Consider the following 22,550-nt stretch of genomic DNA (forward strand, 5'->3'; position numbering starts at 1 on the left):
TATATATATTATTTCCATTGTGTGAGAGCTTCTAGAAGAGTCTTGAAGGATCTACCTTATGCAAAATAGCATGCCTTGGCTTGCAAGGAATCACAATTAGAATTTAAATTAATTTGAAAAGTAAGAGAAACGGAAGCTTAGTGTGTAAATAAGGAAACTAATTAAAAGAATGACTCTACACAATGGAAACAACCTATCATTTGCAAACCCTAATCCTTTTCTATATAAACAAGATCACCCAAATCCAAAATCTCTCTTGAAATTAGTGCAACACTTCCCCCCTTTAAAAAAAATTCATCCCACTCTATTTGGGCCATAATTCATCACTTTCAAGTGGGCTCCATTGAAGCATACTTGGATATCTTCTTCTCCTCTTCAACATACTTCAATTTGGGGATATAATTCTTCGATCTTCGGGTTTCCTAAAGTATATTAAGGGATGGTCAAAGCATATATCTTGGATTACCAGCCCTATAGGCAAGGAAAAGCGATCAACGGTTAGTATTCGTCTCCCTTGAAAACTAGGAACTAGAAAAAGCATGCTAGGTAACGTTTTTAGGTTTTCTTTCATAGATGATGCATATGGATGTATTTTTAAATGAAATTTTGACATGATCTAATATGAATCATATTCTTTTTAAATCTAGATTTTGTTAGAAAATTAATTTTCTATGATTTAAAAATCAATTTTCTTTCAAAGCTCTTTCTATATGGGTTTAAATCTGATTTTCAAAGCAAGTGGTTTGAATCAATAGTTTTCTTCAAATTTGATTTTTTCTGAGATTAAAACATAATTAAAAACTTCTGAAAACCTAAATTTCCAGCCAAGATTGGCTCGTTTTGACGCCTATATCGCTCTTCGAGCAATTGCCCAGAAAAGAGTGATTTTTCGATAAAAAAATCAAATCTATTGCAAAACATATCGGCATTGACTGAAATTTTGGTCCCAGTAGTTTTTTCCAATTTTCAGATCACTCAAAAATTTTCACGATTTTTTGAATTTATTTAATATAAGTTTTAATTGATTTAAGGTATGTTTTAATTCGAATAAATATTAAATGAATTTGAAAAATCACGAAACTTTCCATAATAATATCTTGTGGAAGAAAATTTTGAAAAATCAATTTCTTTCGTTGTTTTAAAATCACAACTTCGTTTTGCGCATAAAGTGCTATTTTTCCAATAAAATTTGATTTTTTTAGATTAAATTCTGATATTCTGAAGATGAAATTTGGAGAAAAAAATAGGATTTATATTTGATCTTTTGTGAATTTTTTATGATTTTAGGATTAGAATTGATACGTGTTTTTGGTTTTTCTTTCAAAAATTTCAGATTTTGTCTGATTTTTAATTGGTAGTAAATCATAATAAAAATTGATGAAATTTTTACAGTATGCTTATAATATTAATATCTTGTTACTGTAACATTTTCGATTGAATTGAATAGGATTTATATATGTTGCTTTGAAAATTTACTAACTAGTCGGATTTAGAAAAAACCTTATAAAAAATTTATTTTAATTTCAAAAATCATGGAAATTTTCATAATGTCATATTTTATCATTATTGAATTTCGATGAAAGTTTGAGTCGAATTGGAATAGAATTGGTATGTGTTACTTTGTAAAATCACAATCTGGTCTGAAATTGATAAATCCATTAAAAATCCAATTTAAATCCAAAAGTGACAAAAATTTTCAGACCATCTTAATCCCTTCATATGGATCTAATCCTTAAGGCACTTAAACATAAACCTTAAAAGTCTACAACTTCCTTTGAAAATTTTCTTTTCGAGGTCTTTTGGGTGCATGGGTTGTACTCATAATCGTTTACCAATTGAGATCTATCTTGTACGGTTTAAGCATCTAAGTTATAATATGTTGTTGGTTCCAAGGTCGTTATCCAAGAAAATCCTGAGAACATGCCAGGCAATAAGATCTTATAACTTATATGCCAAATTGTATGAGTGTAGAAAGCACGATTTTCTTTCATGAGTGCAACCTAAGCAAGAAACTTGTTAACCCTTAGAGCCTTAGGTTTTTCTTAAAATTTAGACATTAGGAACCCTTAAGAGAACCGAAAATTAGTAACTTAATAAATTGAGTTGGATTAATCAATGCTTAAGTCATTTTGGAACGTTGGATTACGGTATCATCTCATAGGAACCTTTAGAGCCATCTTTAGGAATCCTTACGTCACGATCTAGGTTTTAGAGTGTCCTAAAATTAGGAGTCCAGCCTCATCACGGCCGATTGTTATTGATAGCAGTTGGGTCATAGATTTAGTTACACTCGTTAACCCTTTTCCCATAGGACAAGCCTAGTTAACCTAGGATCTAGGTTCACCTGCATTAGTCTAAGGGGATGTCTTGCACTTAGATAGGACCATATAACATCTTAGATGAAGTCCTAGGATAATAAAAGCTACTCAACTTGAATTAAATAATCTCTTTTAAACTATTGAACCAAATAGTCTAGTCCTGATTAGTGTCTTAGATTAGCTAGGCATATAGCTTAGTTTAGGCACCGAACTACGTCGACTCTGATCCCAGTGAGGCTTGGGTACCTAGGCAGCTTGAATGTTTGGATGGCATTCCTTACACGAGTCGGTCCTACACACTTCTGTAAGGTTTGTAGGGTTTTATTTTGCTTATTTCTTTCTCATTTTTAAAACCATAAATTAAATTGATTAAAACACTTACGATTTTTCATAAAATTAGATTTTAGGAGAACTTTCACATAGATTGAACCAAACAAATCATGAGAATCAAAAGACGCATTTAGGAACCACATCGAAACTAGATTTTTATGATGCATGTCACATAGATCACATCAAGAGAGTTTAAATGAGCATTTTAAAAGAGATTTAAATGAGTTAATCTTTGAAATTGAAGACCGGATTAACGGGCAAAAATGGTGCATATGGTGGCAATCCGCCATACCTTCCATTCTCGTAATCAGGTAACGAATCTAGACTTCTGGGACCGCAGATCATTGCAGTGTCACTTATGGGTTCCTAGGTCATTTACCTAGGTGGCGACTCTGATTATTCTCTTTTGTGTGAAATTCAGATTGCTGTAATGATCCCAAGTTCATGAAAAGATGACTTATATTAATAATAAAAAGCACACTCCATTCGCGTGTGTACGAGAGACCAAGAGGGAGGCAGTCCGTGCCCCTTTCGCGGGATCGGGTCCCACAGTTTGGCGACGCTACTGGGGACCACCTAACTTCATTAAAATTTCAAATGATAACTCATTTGAATTTAGTTAAATTGGCTCATAAAAACTCTCTTTCTGTTGCTCTTTGCTAGATTAGTTTGTATGTTATGCTTTATTTTCTTATCACATTATACTATAAACTTAATCTAACAAAACCTGAAGGCATCATAGATTGTGCAAACTTATTTCACACTTACATCACTTGCATACAAAACCATGCATCTCACATACACACACATCCTATTTAGGAACCCGGAGTGTTATCTAGCATGGTTGACTGTGATTTTATCACCTGGTGCCTCTATGTTAGAGAAGCATTTCACTATTAGCCTAGTACCTTTATGGTGTATAAACAGATCCGTTGGTTCACGTACTGCTACACTGGACACTGGTACAGTATATTAAGTACGGATTCACGCTAAGAGAACCATTGGCCTTACCCATAGATTACCCCACACATGCATCTAGTACAAACAAGCGTGCATCACGTGTGTGAGCCTAGATTAGGATATTCTACTCATTTGTGTCTAGATTAGACCGTAGTCCATCTTCCAATGGCTACGATCAGTTTTAGGTACACAAATAAAGTCATGAGTCGAGATCCTCTCTCCACTCCGCTAGACCAAGATTAGGACCTGATGCCTTCAGGTAACACCAGAGAAAGTGTAAGAAAATTAAAAAACATTCCCTTTGAGATTATGATGTAAATCTCATCTTTTCCCAAGATGTCATAGGTTATCTTCTTAGATTATCCCTCATGTACGATCTCATCTCCACCGTAATCCTTCTTCATTTATGATCCATCATTTAAGAACGGTGATTTTATCTTCATATTCCTAGTCCCATTAAATATGATCTCATAGCTTTCATTGGTTTCTTCTTCTAAATTTTTCTTACTCAATGTTCATCATCTTGAGGTTTAGAAAGTCCATTTCTTAGGATCGTCATTATCTAGCCTCATTCGGGTTAGTCTTTGTCCAGATCATTGTGATGGTTGTCATTACCTCTCAATTGTCTGTCTATTCGTCTCTCATACCTAAGGTTGTATTTGAAGAACTCATTAGTCATATTCTAATAAAAAGAGTTCATTCCATAACACCTGAGTTTGAGCTCATTACATTCCTAGTCTAGGATTATGTTACTTTGTACTAGGGGCATTATTCAAATCTTCTCTCTTAATAACCAAGTGTTCATTTCCGTAGTCCTTAGACTAGGGGCATTCCCCTTTGCTCATCATGTCGTCATTGTCATACATTGCTCATTTCAGGATTCATTATGTCATCTCATTGCTTGCAAAGGCCACAGTCATCTATAATCATTGAGAAGAAATGAAGGCTGAATCTCAATCTTATACCTTGTGCTTATTATTTCCATGTCAGGAGCATTCACCATTGATCACCCTCAAGCGACTTGGGTTCGAGTAGACTCTCGTCTGGTCAGGAAGTTACCTCCCCCATCTCTTTCGGAAACTTCTCCATCATCTCCATCTACACCCATGGCAGAACACGTTGAGAACACTCAGACCAATAACCTTGAAGTTATAATGGCTGCACTCCTTGATCAAATGAGAGAAATCAAAGAAGATAATCAATTTCTTAAAACCCAATTCGCCGAGAAGTTTGGTTCATCATTTCCTTCACCTTCAAAGGGCAAAGAACCCATGAACCCTACCATGTCATTGCCTCCTCCTAAGCCTATGGTAATTCCCATTCCTCAAGGCCCATTTGATATTACTGATGAAGAACAATATGGTGGTGAGAACTGCAATCTGGTCTTAATGCCAGTCGATAAGTCAGTCATGAAGAAGTTGGAACAACTAAGTAAGAAGGTTGATAATATGCAGATTCAAGAACAAGGGGCATTTAGTTTAAATGACCTCACACTCTTCCTAGAAGTCTGTCTTCCAAAGAATTTTCAGATGCCAGACTTTGACAAGTATGATAGCACGGGATGTCCTACTTCCCATCTCCAGATGTTCACTATCATGTGCTAACCTCAGAGCTTATCTTCTGAACAAATGACTCAGTTTTTCCCAGTCTCTTTAACCAAGGTTGCCAGAAGGTGATTTTTGGGATTGGACAAGACTCGCTATAGGACATGGAAAGACATTGCTGAACAGTATGTGAAGCAATTCAAGTATGATAACAGGGCAGAGATCACTAAGAAAGACTTGGAAAAGACTAAACAAGATTCAAATGAGTCTTTCTTGACATTTGTGAAAAGATGGAGGGGGTTGGCAGCACAGATGATTGATCGTCCCACTGAGAAAAAACAAGTTCAGATGATACTAAAAAACTTGTCCCCTCAGCTATATTATCACATGTCTCTCCAGTATTATCCTGACTTCGAGCACCTCATTAATGCAGGCACACAAATTGAAGAAGCAATGTCTCAGGGGGTGTATAACCGAAGCAATCCTAATATTCGTGATTTTAAGAAGCCTGCATCGTCAAAGAGGTTGGCAGTGTCTCTCGTGCCAATCCTCAACCGCCAAGACCTCAGAACCCTATAGTCATGGATTATGATCAACCCATGGTCGCACCCCAGCAGGAACCAATGAAGAATTTTGATCCTCTACCACTTCCACCTTCTAAAATCCTACAAGAATCTTTAGCCTCAGGTCGCATCATTTTTCCTCCCTTTAGACCACCTCCCAATCCTTTACTCCGAAGTTGGAAGGCACATGAGCACTGTGATTACCACCAGGGCCGGGCCACGTCACTGATCGATGCATAGCCTTGAAGTATGTTATCCAGAATTTGATTGATGAGAAAAAATTAGCATTTCAACAGAGGACGAACGTCGTCAATAATCATATGCCAACTCATGCAGTACCGCCACCGGCCAATGCTTAAGACAACCCAGGGTTCAAAAAAGCACAGGTCCAGTTGTAGTGAAGAAGGGGGTTGAAAATACCAATTATGAGTCAGCCTTTGCCGAGCCTCCAAAGCCAGACCGTTGCAGCAGTTAAAGTCAAAGTTTTAGTTATTTACTATTTTGTGTTGGGTCAGTGATTATGTTAGTCTAGTTCTACAAAGTCAGAGTCAATGTATAGCCCGGGCAAGTCGTTTCTTATGCTTATTTTCTCGAGTCAATGAAAAATTGTGAATCCTGAGCATATTCAGGATGTGTCATCATATGTAGTTGCTTTCTATTCAATGAAATTTGCTTCCCAATAATATTTCAGTGATTGCTTCTAATCTTAATAAATAAAAATGAGACTCCCTCCATGGAAGATGATGAAAAGGTCGACGAAACTCCACTTGAGTTACAGCAAATGCTTAAAAAAGAGGAGGAGTGCCGAGCCCAGCCTTCCTAAGAGCAATTTGAAATGATAAACGTTGGCACTAAACCTTTAACTCAGAAAATATGAATGGGAAATGAACTACCCTCTAAGGAGCGTGAGGAATTAATAAACCTAGCAAGAGGAGGAAGAGATCGTTCAGTGAGCATTACCATAGATACCAGGGGCATGGCCCAAAGAAAAGTTCAAAAGAATAAAGACGTGAAGCACACTTATTATTCTAGGGGTATGGATTGGAAATCCCTCTTCTATATCCAATCATTGGCCTTAGTTTTCAAATTTGTTCCAGACACTCAATATGAAAAGGTTCAAGAGCAAACATAGCAAAGTGATTGTCAATATCAAGAGTTGTCAAGCAAGATTCTCAGATTTTTTTCAAGTTCAAATGTCACATTCAAGGATATTAAAGATTGGTTCGCATCCTCAATAACAAACTACACACTAAGATTCAGAAGGAAGAAAACTCATTAATTCTTATCTGAAAAAGCAGTCGAACTCCGAGAAAAATGATCAAAGATGAAAGTGTATACACCCTCATTTTGCTACGCTTTGAAAAGCAAGAGATTTAGAAGTTTCATCGAGTCTTGAGTCGGTCTTCCTCATTAGATTAGGTATTCTTGCATTTTTTAAGGAGTTTTAAAGTTGATTCGCAATCCTTAAAGTCTCTAGGGGGTTCCATTGGATTCCGGAAGATGAAAAATCAAGTTTCTAATCAAGTAGGAAAAACTGTTATTTTTGGGTTTCTCAGGGTTTCCCTCATTTTTGCCTATTTTTGCACCTTAGGATTATTTTGGTCATTTCTATTGTGTCCCATTTGACCCCCAAGTTGTGTCTGAGAAATCTTGAGTGAATCCATAAACATTGAAAAAAGTTGTTAAATCTAGAAACTTGAATTGGAAAATTTGTGAAACAAGGGTATTTTGGGCATTTTCAGGGAATCCCAAGTAATCATGTTTGATATCACCCATCAAAATGAGCCATCTTAAAAAGTTTCTATTTTTGAAGGTTGACCATGAAAACTTCTCATTTTTAACTCCTCCTTTAAGGGCAACTTGATTTGAATGCACTTTGGTCCCTTTTTGGGTGCGTATTGGTCAAATGAGAGCGTTTTGGTCCAAAAATTTATTTTTCCGAAGAGAGATGGCTCATCCATATGTTAAGGGTGCACCATAAAGGTCACACGGGTTAGGTCCATCAATAAAATATTGAATTTAAAAGAATTTTCTTAAATTTTTATGAAAAAAAAATCAAAACCCATGTGAGAAAGCCCCATTGGGCAAAGCCCACATAGGAAGGGGCCCAAGTGGACCCATCCATGTGGGTCGGCCACATAAATGGGCGCCCCACATGGGTGGCCCACTTAGTTGAGCGCCCAACATGGATGAGGTGGGATAGTCATGTCATATTTGATGTGTTTTGAAAAAAAGAAAAGAATGAAGAGTTATAATTAGAAAGGGATAGTATAGTCATGTTAGTAAAATAGACATAACTTTTTACCTTCTCATCCAAAAAAATTATAATTATACTTTTTATGAACGTCTCGAAAAGATCTACAACTTTCTAGTTTATGACTTTTCTTGATTCTGCCCCTAAATAGGTTGAAAACGAGCTCTAACGTTAGGCCGTCTTTTTTGGACGGAAATCTTTCATATATATGTTATTTCCATCGTGTGAGAGCTTCTAGAAGAGTCTTGAAAGATCTTCCTTATGCAAAATAGTATGCCTTGGTTTGCAAGTAATTACAATTAGAATTCAAGTTGATTTGAAAACTAAAAGGAAGGAAAGATAAGGAAGAGAAATAAGAAACTAGCTAATGTGAGACTCCCCACGGAAACTACCCATTCTTTGCAAACCTTAGCTTTTTCTATAAAGCAAACCAATTTGTTCTTTGGAAAGGGCTGGAAAAACGTCCAACTTGGTCTTTCTACTATAAAAATTCATCCCCTTTTGGAGAGCTCTTGTTCATCTTCTTCTCATATGGTGTTCTTCTCCAAAAATTCGTTAAACATCTTCCATTCTTCTTCTATATTTGTGATATTAGAGATCTTTGGATCAATCAACGTGATTTTCTAGCAATTATAAGGGTGCGTCAAAGCGTATACCTCAGATCTACGCACCCTAGAGATAAGGAGCGCGATCAACGGTAGGTTTTCTTCATCTTTGTAATATTAGATTTAGAAAAGTAAGGAAGATGCCTAAGGACCAAACAACATGCTTTATTATTTTATCTTTTTTCTTTCTAGTACTGTATTTTTTGCTTTTCGTAGCTGGAGCTTTTACGATTAAGGGAGCAATGAATTCAACTTCCCACCCGAGTCTTTCTCCTTAATTGAACTTTCCCTCATATTGGCGTTTTAGTTTCATTTTTCTCTTGGTTATCTAGATTGAACGGTCTGTTGATAATGAAAGTCGCTTACATTCTGCATGCATCGGGGGGGAGGGGCGTATGCGTTTTGCGAGCATCGACGTTCTAACAAAGAGTCATTTATGTTCTGCGCGTGTCGATGTGTCGCTCACATTTTGCATATGTCGACATCCAAACATTTGGCATCACATCTGTACTATAAAAAGTCAGATCCATTTATGTAAAGGTAGAGGAGCCCAAGGAAGAAGTGAGTTTACCCTCTTCTTCTAAAATGCCTGCAATCCTATCCCATGGGACGAAAACGTTTCAGACGTGGACCTCTGAATTGAGATTATGATTTCTTGTCTCCCAAGAGAGTGGCATGCCTGCGCATCTCACACACACAGTTCAAAATCGATGCACTGACCAAATGCGCTGGAGCATTTTAGACCAAGCACCTTAATAAATACACTACTATGTTCTAAAACTTACTAATTAGTTTTTCATGCTTGTTACAGTACTCAACATACTATCAACATCCTATCATAAAAGTCTAAACTATATTCATATATACATACATACATATATATAGAGAGAGAAATTATATGGTGACCGACCGTGAAGTCCCGTAAATGTGTACGTCAGATGTACCGCCATGATATTTTATCCAACCGCAGGCTTTTAAAAAGTGGACTGCTATTGGATCAAATATCAAGGGTGGGACCCTTTTGATGGTACTTGACAGTTGGTCACTATATAAAAACTCATATATATATTTATATATATATATATATATAGATAGAGAGAGAGAGAGAGAGGAAAAGGATTGTGTGCACCAAGCTTACGGTGCGCTCGAGTGCCCCAATCACATGGGTCCCACATTTTTTTTGTGGTGATCCAAACCATTCATTTGCAAGGCCCTATCATAGATAGGGTGTGTACCAAAAATCAGCTCCATTGAATCATCCTAACCACTCCAAAAATGGAGGGCAAAAATGGGCAGATTTGTGGACAAACAGTGTCTGTCCATTTTGACCGCCACAAATGGATGGGTTAGGATGATCCTATGGAGCTGCTTTTTGCACCCCATCTATATAAGGGCCTTTCAAATGAATGCTTTGGATCATCCTAACAAAGTGGGCCCACATGTGATTGGGCACTCTAGCGCACCATAAGCTTGGTGCGCTCGAGCGTACAATCCTTTTCCTCATTATATATATATATATATATATATATATATATATATATGGAGAGAGAGAGAGAGAGAGAGAGAGAGAGAGAATAAGCTTCATTTGATGGGACCTCACATTGTTTGGGTCATGTAAACAATTCATTTGATGGGACCTCACATATATAGGATGTGCCCAAAAAATAAGCTTCATAAGATCAGCCGAACCCTTCGATTTGTGGAGGTTAAAATGGACGGGTATAAACTATCACAAATCTCTCCATTTTTTACCTCCACAGTTCGAAGGGTTAGGATGATCCTATGGAGCTGGTATTTTGCGCATACCCTATCTATGTGATGGTCCGACTGATATTTGCTAACCACACTTACAGAGTGACAGATATCTGGCCTTGTACATAACATAGCATACATAAGACTTCCCACAGCGGAAGCGTAGGGAATGTTGTTCATAACCTGCTTATCCTTAGGTGTCTTGGGAGACATCTTCTTGGATAACCTGATTCTACAGCATACAATCAGTTTCTGTGTAAAGGTCATATACACTATCTTCAAACAAGCAGACTAATTGTTTTACTAAACAAACATGGGATAAGATAATAATAACTAAAAAGATTGGCATCAAGAAATTAAATGAACAGAAAATTGAAAATACATTGTTTATCAAAGTGACTAGATAAATACATAGAATCTAAAATGTATCAATTTCAGGCATGTTAGCTAGTTTTCAAAACTATGAATTGGAAGATTGAATTGACCAAAGCTAAAGCAAATTGACCAACAAACTCTTTTGCACTGCAAGAACTTCATATTTAAATTGATAGAATTGTACTTTAAGCTCATATAAGACTAAAAAACAAATAGTTATCTGTATAGATATACGAAAAAGTAGACATCACTTTGTGAAATTTCTGAGAAAATTCCTTAATTAATTAGCAATTGCAACTAATATCATTCAATCAATAAGGGAGATAGAACTATAAAATCAGAATACATTTAAGATGAAATCATTGCTCCATCAAAGCTAATGATAAAATTGACATATATATATATATATATATATATATATATATATCCCCAAACATTCCATTTTTTCAAATAAAAAAAGAACTTATAGTACTTTCAGCATAACTATTCGATGCTTTGCACCCTCTACCAAAGAGGGGCATCTGTAGACACCCAACTTTGTCAAGGAAGTATTAGTGATAGGTGTCGTGAGGAAGAACATTATGACGAGTTTCAAAGCACCAGTTGTGTTTCTCTCAATCTCTCTTTAGGGTACCAAATGATTTATGAAGGCCGTTTTAAGCTGCCAAAAGCCTGTTCTAACACAACACCTGCCTTTTTTCGGCAAACTAAAAGCCTGTCTACATAGCACCCGCAATTTACGACCTAAACCGGTAAGCCCGTCTGCACACAGCATTCCCAATCGGTAGGTTAACTTTGGGTCTGAAACTCTCTATTCGCACCCAAAAGACATCTTGTCTCCCGAAAACACCCGATGTTTGGTTCATTGAAAGCCCCGAACACAAGGAATCCAACAGACCTAACCGCGTGCGAATCGGAGTCAAATCGGAAGAGATATGGACGATCGAACGTATCGATAAGAGATGAAAACCACCATCACCAGGAAGCCTGTTTTCACACAGGAAACGTCTTTTTCGTCGAACCAGAAGCCTATCCACTCAGTATCCACTATTTATGGCATTCGTCGGTAAGCCCGTCTGAACATGACATTTCCAATCGGTAGGTTAACTTTGGGTCCGAAACTCTCTTTTTCGCACCCAAAGGGTACCCGGTTTTCCGACAGCACTCGATTTTTGGTTCAATGGAAAGCCCTGAAAACAAGGAATCCAACGGATCTGACCACGTGCAAATCGAAGTCCAATCCGAAGAGAAATGGACGACCGAACGTACCGATAAAAGATGAAACCACTACGGAACAAAAAAGAGAAGAGACGAAATAGGATAGGGGAGTGTGACATCACCCACCTTTTTGGGGGTGATGTCACCCCCAAATTCGTCCCAGACGAATTGTGAATCCGTCTGGGATGAATTCCCATTCGAACCAGATATTTTTTACCCCTCCCCTATTTTTGGAGGTAAAGGGTTTTTGGACCTTACCTCTCTCTCTCTCTCTCTCTCTCCCTCTTGGTACACCTTCTCCTGGTGTATTTCCCTTTTTTTGTTAAAATCCAAACCCTGAACCCCTGCAGAAAATCAGACAGAAACCCTAGTTAGATTGCTTTAGAAGAGAGAAAGTAGAGAAACACTAGGTAGCTCCTTTCGGAAGTCGGTACTCCGTCGAATTACCGAAGGTTCATAGCGTATTTTTTCTTTTTTACGCTGTTGTTATGTCAAATTTCGCAGAACTACAAGTTACTTTTCCATAGTAGCGACTTTGTTCTGTCGAAATCTCGACAAACTTGGAGGCATTTTCGGCTATATAGCGCCGTTACGCCGCCGATTTTGCCACAGCCTTTGAGGCCTCCCTTTTCAACACAAGCGCAGTTACGCTGCCCAACTCTTTCCAGCGGTAAGTTAAAACCTTAAAAAATGTAATTCCTTTACTTTTCAGTTGAGTATTTACAAAACAGGTAGGGTGGGTTTCATCATCCGTGATGTCAAGCCCCTCTACCTGCCCCTTTACTACTTTCTGCTATTTACAGCTTTCATTTACGAAACTGTTAGGGTGGGTTTTATCGTCCAGATGCCAAGTCCCTCTAGCTGCCTTTTACTAATTCTAGCACTTTACAGCTTTCGTTTACGAAACTGTTAGGGTGGGTTTCATTGTCCAGATGCCAAGCCCGTCTACCTGCCTTTTACTAATTCTAGCACTTTACGGCTTTCTGTATTTTTACATTTCAAAGTAAGGTACGAGGTTGAGATGTCAAAGAGACTTGTTCCACTACGCCCGAGCGTTCGAGACAAAAATCCCTCCGACTTGCTTTTTACTTTCTGCACTTTACTTCTTTACGAAAGTAGGGTATATGGTAATCTAGAACAATAGCTCTCTTAGATAATGAAATTGGAAAGTGGGATTTTTCTCCTAGCAGGAATTTGGACAAACATTTCTTGATGGTAAGGGTATTCAATAAACTAGAAGGAAATTCAGAATTTTAATAATTCATCTTGCTGAGAAATCGGTCAAACCATCGTCACGTACGAGACTCTCCCAAGCTTATGGTGCCTTTCTAGGACTTGGTCTTCTTATGAAAACTGTACTTTTTGGTGTTTATGCTTCTGAATTTTTTCGGAAGTGGCTTTGCTTAAACCGGATCATTGACATGACTCCTGAAGTTCTCCCCTTAAGATTTGTATGGCTCAAGTACATTGCAAATATGCTGATGCCTTACCTCTTTCACCAAGACAGTTGCAACCTTTGGACTCAAAGCAATGACCAACTCTACTCAAAGGAGAAATCTGGTAAAAGACACTATTCGAATAATCGAGGATTTCTAAACGAATGAACAAAAAATAACACGAATTGACTAACTAAACGGACACACTGTGATGCTTCTGACTTAGTTAGTGTTTTGTTTGATTGGTCTGGCCTTTCAAAGAGTAATTTTTTAATTAATAAACAATGGGCTTCTTTTTTAAAACAATAATACTCCAAGGATTTGATTATCACTCCTTGGAACGCTTAGTTTCATGCCCCTAGTTTCAAGGATTTAGAGTGTGCCTGCTTGAACCCCTTGGATCCTTGATCTTGATACTGTATATAGCCTTCTTGGATATTTTCTCTTACCATGACCAAGTCGCCCTTTTCAGGTTTTCAACTTAGCGGACCGCTTGATCTTAACTTTTGCCTGAGTCGCCATTTTGGGTTTTCAACTCAGTAGGTGGATGATCCTAAATTTTGCCTAGACCGCCCTTTTGGGTTTTCAGCTTAGTAGATCTTCAAACTCCGTGTTATTCTCTTTTCTCTATTTTTTTTTGTTTTTGTTTTTGGGCCTAGAACCTTAACTTTGAACACCTGAACGACTTTGTAGGTTGGATATGGTTAGACAAGAAAAAGCTAAAGGCTTGCAAATTTTGGCCGAATTTGTAAACAGGTTGCCTACGTAATCCAGCATAGGAATCAGGTCACGCATAGTTCAGGGCAGATGCCCCTAGTATAATGGTAAAATAGTTCTTTTTTTCTTCTTCTTTTTCTCCTTTTTTTTCTTGTGATAAACTTTTCTTGTCTCTTTCTTTTTTTTTCTTTTTTTCGAAGGAGTAAATTTGGATTGACCACGTATAAAGGTAAAAAAAAATTTCTCTTTAATGGATTGATTTTGACAGCGACCGAACTTATATTGACCAAGCTGCCTACGTACCCTAGTGTAGGGATCAGGTCGAGCGTAGTTTAGGGCAGATGCCCCTAGTGTAATGGGTTTTCAAAGAAAATTTTATTTAGGCTCAAAGGGGTTTGCAAAAGGGTTTTCTTTTCTTTTCTTTTCTTTTTGACATTGGGTTATGACTTCAGGGATTTGTTCGGCCAAATGAGGCCTTCTAGTGTTCAAGCTTAGAATTGATTTAGGTTGACAGACTTTCTGTGGGACCCAATCCCGCGAGGGGGGCGCGACCCGCCTCCCCATCTCTTGGTCTCTCGTACCCACGCGAATGGCGTGTGCTTTCTATTTATTGATATAAATCATCTTTTCTTTGAACATGTGATCACTAAAGCAATTCGAAATTCACGCAAAAGAGAATGACCAGAGTCGCTACCTAGGTAAGGGACCTACGACCCATAAGTGACACTACAATGATCTGCGGTTCCAGAAGTCTAGATTCCTTACCTGATTACGAGAATAGAAGGTATGGGGAATTACCAACACATGCACCATTATTGCTCGGTAATCCGGTCTTCAATTCTAAAAGTTAACTCTTTTGAATTTCTTTTAAATTGCTTATTTAAACTCTTTTGATGTGCGAACTATGTGACATGTATCCTAAACTCTAATTTCAATGTAATTCCTAAATGTGTATCTTGATTTTCTTACTTTATTGAGATTCAATCTATGTGAAAGTTCTCCTAAAATTCTAATTTGGGAACAAATCCTAAGTGATTAAATCAATTTAATTTAGGATTTTAAAAGAGAGAAGAAATAAAAAACTACCCTAAAAACCCCACTGATTGTGTGTGGGGCCGACTCATGCGAGGAATGTCATCCAAACATCTAAGCTGCCTACGTACCCAAGCCTCACTGGGATAAGAGTCGACGTAGTTCGGAGCCTAAACTAAGCTGTATGCCTAAGACATCTAGGACACCAATCTAGACTGGATTGACTGTTTCAACAATTTTTAAGAGATTATTTAATTCAAGTTGAGTAGATTTTATTATCCTAGGACTCCATCTAAGATGTTATATGGTCATATCTAAGTACAAGACATCCCTTAGACTAATGCAGGTGAACCTACATCATAGGTAACTAGGCTTGTCTTATGAGAAAAAAGAGGTAAATAGTGTAACTAGAACTATGACTCAATTGCTAATAATAGCAATCGGTCGTGATGAGGCTGAACTCTCTAACTCTAGGACATCCTAAAACCTAGAACACAACGTAACGTAAGTGTTTCTAATCGGCTCGAAAGGTCCCTACGAAGTGAAACCGTTATCCAACGGTTCTAAAAATATGGGTTAGATTAATTCAATTTGTTTAATTACAGATTTTTAATTCTTTAAGGCTTCCTAATGTCTAAAATTTAAGAAAAAACTAAGGCTCTAAGGGCTGACACATTCTTGTGCATAGGTTGCCTTCATGGAAGGGAATCGTGCTTTCCATTCTTGCACAATTTAAAATTTAAGTTATAGTACATTATTGCCTGGCATGTTTCTCAGGATTTTTGTGGACTACAACCTCGGAGCCAACAACATACTATAATTTGAATACTCAAATTGTCAAGGATTGATCGCAATTAGAATACGATTATGAATGCAACCTTGGCATCTAAACTATTCCAGTACTCTAAATTACAAACAAAACTACTAACATCTATGGTTTCTGTTAAAATGATTTAAGGATTACATGCTCACTAAAAAGTTAAGATGTTCTGAAAATTTTCATGATTTTTTGAATTAAAATTGATTTTTAAAGGATTTTATCAATTTCAGACCAGATTGTTGATTTACATAGCAACACATAGCAAATATATTCCAATTAAGTTCATATTATTACAATAATATGCTAATTATGAAATGAGCTTAGTGTAAAATGTTCATTTATTGTTATTATGATTTACTATTAATTGTCCAATTTTAATAGTTTGAGTCCACGTTGTTGATTTACAAAGAAACCTATACCAATCAGATTCTAATCAAGTTCATATTTTTACAGAAACTTCCTCATAACCCGAGAAGGTTACTATTAAAATTTCATGAATTTATAAATTGATTTACAATCAGAATCCAATTTTATTAGATTTAGTCCAGATTGTATGAATTACAAAACAACCCATAGCAAATAAATTCCAAATTAATCCAACATTCTACAGTAACACACGGATCATGGATAAAGAATACTGTAAAAATTTCATGGATTTTCATCACGATTTTCTATCAATTAATGATCTCACAAAATCAGGTTATTTTGAAAGAAAAACCAAAATCACATGATTCCTGACATCCTAAACTCATGAAAAAAATCTTATATGATCTCATATGAATCATAATGTTTTCTATCAAAATTTTAGAACTTGAAAATTAATATTCCTCCAAAAACTCAATTTTTAAGGAAACAATTAATTATTTTCTTGAAATCCAAACCCGTTTTAATCATAAAGAATTCAAAAACCATATTAAAACCTCATGAAAATTTTTCTCTAGCATACCAGTAACAAATGTTACTGGTTTGTAAAAAAATTCCTAAAATTATCAAGTTTAGTATAAAAAAGAATTACAGTACGCAAAACGAGGCTTTGATTAGAAAACTATAAAGAAAACATATTTTCAAAAATTTATTTCATGAAAAATTATATTTATGTCTAAACTTAAGATTTGGAATGTTTCATTAGTTTATAAATCAGTTTGATATTTATTAAAAATAGGCCAATATTGAAATAATTCAAAATAAGACCAAAATAATTCGAAAAAGTCGTAAACTAGAAAGTTGATGAATTCGATTTATTTAAAAATAGGCCAATCATTTTCGACCTACTTAAGGGCAGAATCAAGAAAAGTCGTAAACTAGAAAGTTGTAGATCTTTTTGAGATATTCGAGACAAGTATAAATATAATTTTTTTGAACGAGAAGGTAAAACGTTATGGCTATTTTACTAACCTGTCCATACTGGTCATTTCTAATTATAACTCTTCCTTCTTTTCATACTTTTTTTTTTCAAAACACATCAAATATGACATCACCATCCCACTTCATCCATGTTAGGCGCCCAACTAAGTGGGCCACCTATGTGGGGCGCCCACTTATGTGGCCGACCCACATGGGTGGGTCCACTTGCGCCTCTTCCTATGTGTGCTTTGCCCAATGGGCCTTCTCACATGGGTTTTGGTTTTTTTTCATAAACATTTAATAAAATTCTTTTAAATTCAATATTTTATGGATGGACCTAACCTATGTGACCTTTATGGTGCACCCCTAACATATTGTTAAGCAATCTCTCTTAGGAAAAATAAATTTTTGGACCGAAACGCTCTCATTTGACCAATACGCACCCGAAAATGGACCAAAGTGCATTCAAATCAAGTTGCCCTTCTAGGAGGAGTTAAAAATGAAAAGTCTTCGTGGTCAAACTTCAAAAATAGAAACTTTTTAAGATGGCTCATTTTGATGGGTGATATCAAACATGATTACTTGGGATTCCCTGAAAATGCCCAAAATGCCCTCGTTTCACAAAATTTCTAATTCAAGTAAGTTTCTAAATTTAGCAACTTTTCTCAAAGTTCATGGATTCACTCAAGATTTCTCAGACACGACTTGGGGGTCAAATGGGACACATTACAAATGACCAAAATACCCCTGAGGTGCAAAAATACGCAAAAATAAGGAAATCCCTGAGAAACCCCAAAATAGCAGTTTTTCCTACTTGATTGAAAACTTGATTTTTCATCTTTCGGAGTCCAATGGAACCCCCTAGAGACTTTAAGGATTTCGAATCAACTTTAAAACTCCATAGAAATGCATGAATACCTAATCTAATGTGGAAGACCGACTCAAGACTCGATGAAACTTCCGAATCTCTTGCTTTTCAAAGCGTAGCAAAATGGGAGTATTTACAGATGCCCATCTTTGGTTGAGATGACATAGTCATCGAATATGAAAGCAAAAGTGATAGAGCCATTTTACGCAGCTTTAATCAACAAAGGACTCTTTAGACAAAATGCAACATAGACGCAAACATATACTACCTAATGCAAGACCCTAAACGAAGTCTTAGAATTTGAATGTAATCAAAAATCATTTATTCTTGCCACCATGAGCTGGTAGTTCAGAATAATAGAGAAATGAATTCAATCTAAGAGCGAAAATCACGCAACTTAGAATGAAAGAAAATCATGATGTAGCGCCATTCACAAACGGGCAATGAGAGAATGAGATATCATTTTCGAATAGATTCTGAAGAGAAGGAACAAAGATCGTTCTCAAACTGATTTTAGAAGAAAATGAGACACCGTTCACAAACGGGCTTAAGGAGGATAAACATCATTCACAAATGGACTCTGAAAATGAGACACCGTTCACAAACGGGCTCAAAGAGGATATGAGGCCATTCACAAATGGACTCGAAAATGAGACACCGTTCACAAACGGGTTCAAACAGGATATAAGGTCATTCACAAATGAACACGAAAAATGAGACACCGTTCACAAACGAGCTCAAAGAGGATATAAGACCATTCACAAATGGACTTGAAAAATGAGACACCGTTAACAAACGGTCTCAAAGAGGATATGAGACCATTCACAAATGGACTCAAAAAATGAGACACCGTTCATAAATGGGCTCAAGGAGGATAAGAGACCATTCACAAACGGACTTGGAAAATGAGACGCCGTTCACAAACGGGCTCAAGGAGGATACGAGGCCATTCGCAAATGGACTCGAAAAATGAGACACCGTTCACAAATGGGCTCAAAGGGGATACGAGGTCATTCGCAAATGGACTCGAAAAATGAGACACCGTTCACAAACAGGCTCAAAGGGGATACGAGGCCATTCACAAATGGACTCGAAAAATGAGACACTATTCACAAACGGGCTCAAAAATGATATGAGACCATTCACAAATGGACTCAAAAAATGAGACACCGTTCACAAACGGGCTCAAAGAGGATATGAGACCATTCACAAATGGACTGGGAAAATGAGACACCGTTCACAAACGGGCTCAAGGAGGATATGAGACCATTTACAAATGGACTAAAAAAATGAGACATCATTCTCAAACGGGCTCAAGGAGGATATGAGACCATTCACAAATGGACTCAGAAAATGAGACATCATTCACAAACGGTCTCAAAGGGGATACGAGGCCATTCAATAATGGACTCAGAAAATGAGACATTGTTCCCAAACAGGCTCAAAGAAGGTAAGAGATCATTCCCAAATGGACTCGAAAAATGAGACACCGTTCCCAAACGGGCTCGAAGAAGATAGGAGACCATTCCCAAATTGACTCAAAAAATGAGACACAGTTCCCAAACGGGCTCGAAGAAGATAAGATAGCTTTGATTGATGAATTCAACAACGAAGAATTGGGAGATTTTTTATGAATTTGAATTTGACATAATGTTGGATTTGATGAATTTTAGATTTTTTGAAATCAATGAAATCAGGGATAACATTGATACTAAGACTTTGACAAATGACAAGCAATCAAGCATTAAGAATGATGAAGCAAGACTAACAAAACGGTTTAGGAACGCTTTCAAGAAGCTTCAACAAAAGAGACTATTGGTCTGGCTAGGGCTTTTGATAACTGAAACATTGATCTAAATACCTGAAATTGGTAATCTAGAATGACAGCTCTCTAGTGAGATTTTTTCTTTGACAGGTATTTAGACAAACATTTCTTGACCAGGATAGTTTTCAATTATTTGGAAGGGAATTCAGAATTTTAATGATTCATCTTTCTGAGAAACTGGCTCAAGCACCATTACCTCCAGGGCTCTTGCAAGTATTTAGGTACTTTTCTGGGGCATGGTCTTCTTATGGAAACTGCACTTTCTGACATCTCTACTTCCGAATGCTTCTGAGCTGATCTTCTTTGAAATGAAGCTCCTTGACTAGATTCTCAAAGTATGTCCTTCAGGATTAACTTGGCTTAGGTATCATCGCAGGGAGCTGACGACACTGTGCCTCTTTCACTGAGACAATTGCATTATTTGGACACAAGGACGACGATTGACTCTTCCTAAAAAGAAAATTTGGATAAAAGACACTACTCAAAGGATTGAGGAGCTCTGAAGGAGTGAACTTAGAATAACAAAGATTAACTGACTATACTGACAAACATAGTGATGCTTCTGACTTAGTTAATACTTTGTTTGGTAAGTCTATCCTTTCAAGAAATAGTTTCTCAATTGGTAAACACTGGACTTCTTCCTTAAAACAGTAATGCCTCAAGGATTTAATTACTACTCCTAAGATTGCTTAGTTTTAATACCCTCAGTTTCTAGGATGACACTTGAGCTTGCTTGAACTTCTTCTTGATCTTTAGTCTTGATACCGGCTATAGCTTTCTTATAATGATTCTCTTACCATGACCAAGTCACCTCTTCAGGAGTTTTTAACTTGGCGGTCCGTGCTAGCCTTAACTTTTGCCTGAGTCGGCCTTTTAGGTTTTCAACTCGGCAGGCTATCCCCTTAACTTTTGCCTAAACCGCCCTTTCAGATTTTCAACTTAGCAGGAAAATGATCTTAAATTTTGCCTAGACCGCCCTTTCAGATTTTCAGTTTAGCAGATCTTCAAACTCCGTTCTTTTCTTTATTTCTTCTTCAGTTTGGATCTAGATCCTTGATTCTGAACACCGGAAGGACTTTATAGGTGGGGTAGGGCTTTTCAAAGAATGGCTTACGGCTTTGCAAAGATTTTGACCGAACTTGTGAACATGTTGCCTACGTATCCCAGCGTAGGAATCAGGTCTCGCGTAGTTCAGGGCGGATACCCCTAGTTTGAAGGTAAATTGATTCTTCTTTTTGTTCTTTCTTTTATTAACTCTCTTTTTTTCTTCTTGGAACAATTGAACTTTTTCTTTGATTGATTGACTTCTTTTTTTTGAACGAATGAGTTTTTTTTTTTGATTGATTAACTTTCTTTTTTCTTCTTTTCGAAACGATTGAACGTTTTCTTCTGAAACGACCGAACTCAGTTTGACAGAGCTGCCTACGTACACCAGTGTAGGGATCAGGTCGGACGTAGGTCAGGGCAGATGCCCCTAGTTTAATGGGTTTTCGAAGGAATTTTATTCAGGCTCAAAAGGTTTGCAAACGAATATTCTTCTTTACATTGGGTCATGAATTTGGGATTGGTTCGGCCCAAGGAGGCATTCCAATGTTCAGGTTTTGAATTGATCTAGTTATTTATTTGTTCTTTTTTTTACGGAGTTTGACGGCATTTCCAGGTAAGAGATAACGGGTCACCTTCTTTCAAGATTCTGTTATGTGCTTTTGACTTTGATGGAGCGAAACTAATTCTTTGACATCCTCCAATTATGAATCAGTAACTCTTGATACTTGATGATCGCTCTTTGATGCTTGCTTCTAAACTTTCTTATCTTGAATTTTGTCAGCTTCACATTGCCACATGATGAATTTTGGGAACCAAAGTCATCGACTGGAGATATGAAAGGTGTTTCCAATCCATGCCCCCTTGTATAGCACGTGTCACTCACTCCTTTATTGTTTTGAGATTTTCATCTAGGCCTTGCCCCTGATATTGGTTGTAATGTTTCTAGACAATCTTCTTGTCCTCGAAATGGGTTTATTAATTCTTCACGCTCTTTAGGAGAATAATGTATTTCCAATTGGCATTTACTGAATTAAAGTTATTAGTGCCAATGTTTATTATTTCGATTTCTTCTTTGAAAGGTTGGGATCGGCGCTCCTCCACTTGTTCAAGCAATTGGTGTGACTCAAGTGGAGTTTCGTCAATTTCGTCCTCATTTGAGGAGGGAGTCTTACTTTTTTTATTAAGATCAGAAGCATACTTAAGAAACAGACACAAATGAACTATTGGGACTGAAATTTTATTTAAAGAAAAAGCTATTATATCTGATGACCTATCCTGAACATGCTCATGATTCACAACTCTCAAAATAAAAAGAAAAGTAAAAGATAACTTGCCTGGACTAGGTATTGACCTTGAACTGTAAGACCGGACTCAACAACTGTACTTACCATAATGACTGACTCAACATAAAATAGTAAATGACTAAAACTTTAACCGCTACAACTGTCTGGCTTTGGAGGCTCGGCGAAGGCCGGTTCACATCAGGATAGCAGCTATTATAACATCTTCACTGTCTGTATCTTCTTCTTCTTCCAAAGAATC

General features: G+C 37.0%; 1 long non-coding RNA gene across 1 annotated transcript in view; it reads left to right on the forward strand.

The window, feature by feature from the left end:
* Window positions 1-197: 197 nt before the first annotated feature.
* LOC143860065 (uncharacterized) overlaps window positions 198-22,550 on the forward strand; it is a 28,345-nt gene continuing 5,992 nt past the window's right edge. The window contains exon 1 of the long non-coding RNA XR_013239570.1: window positions 198-497. This is a non-coding gene — a long non-coding RNA (uncharacterized LOC143860065). The remainder of the gene's footprint in view (window positions 498-22,550) is intronic.

This window comes from Tasmannia lanceolata, unplaced genomic scaffold (genome assembly GCF_043159265.1).
Source record: "Tasmannia lanceolata isolate RefF3 unplaced genomic scaffold, GAP_Taslan_0.1 ptg000037l, whole genome shotgun sequence".
NCBI lineage: Eukaryota > Viridiplantae > Streptophyta > Magnoliopsida > Canellales > Winteraceae > Tasmannia > Tasmannia lanceolata.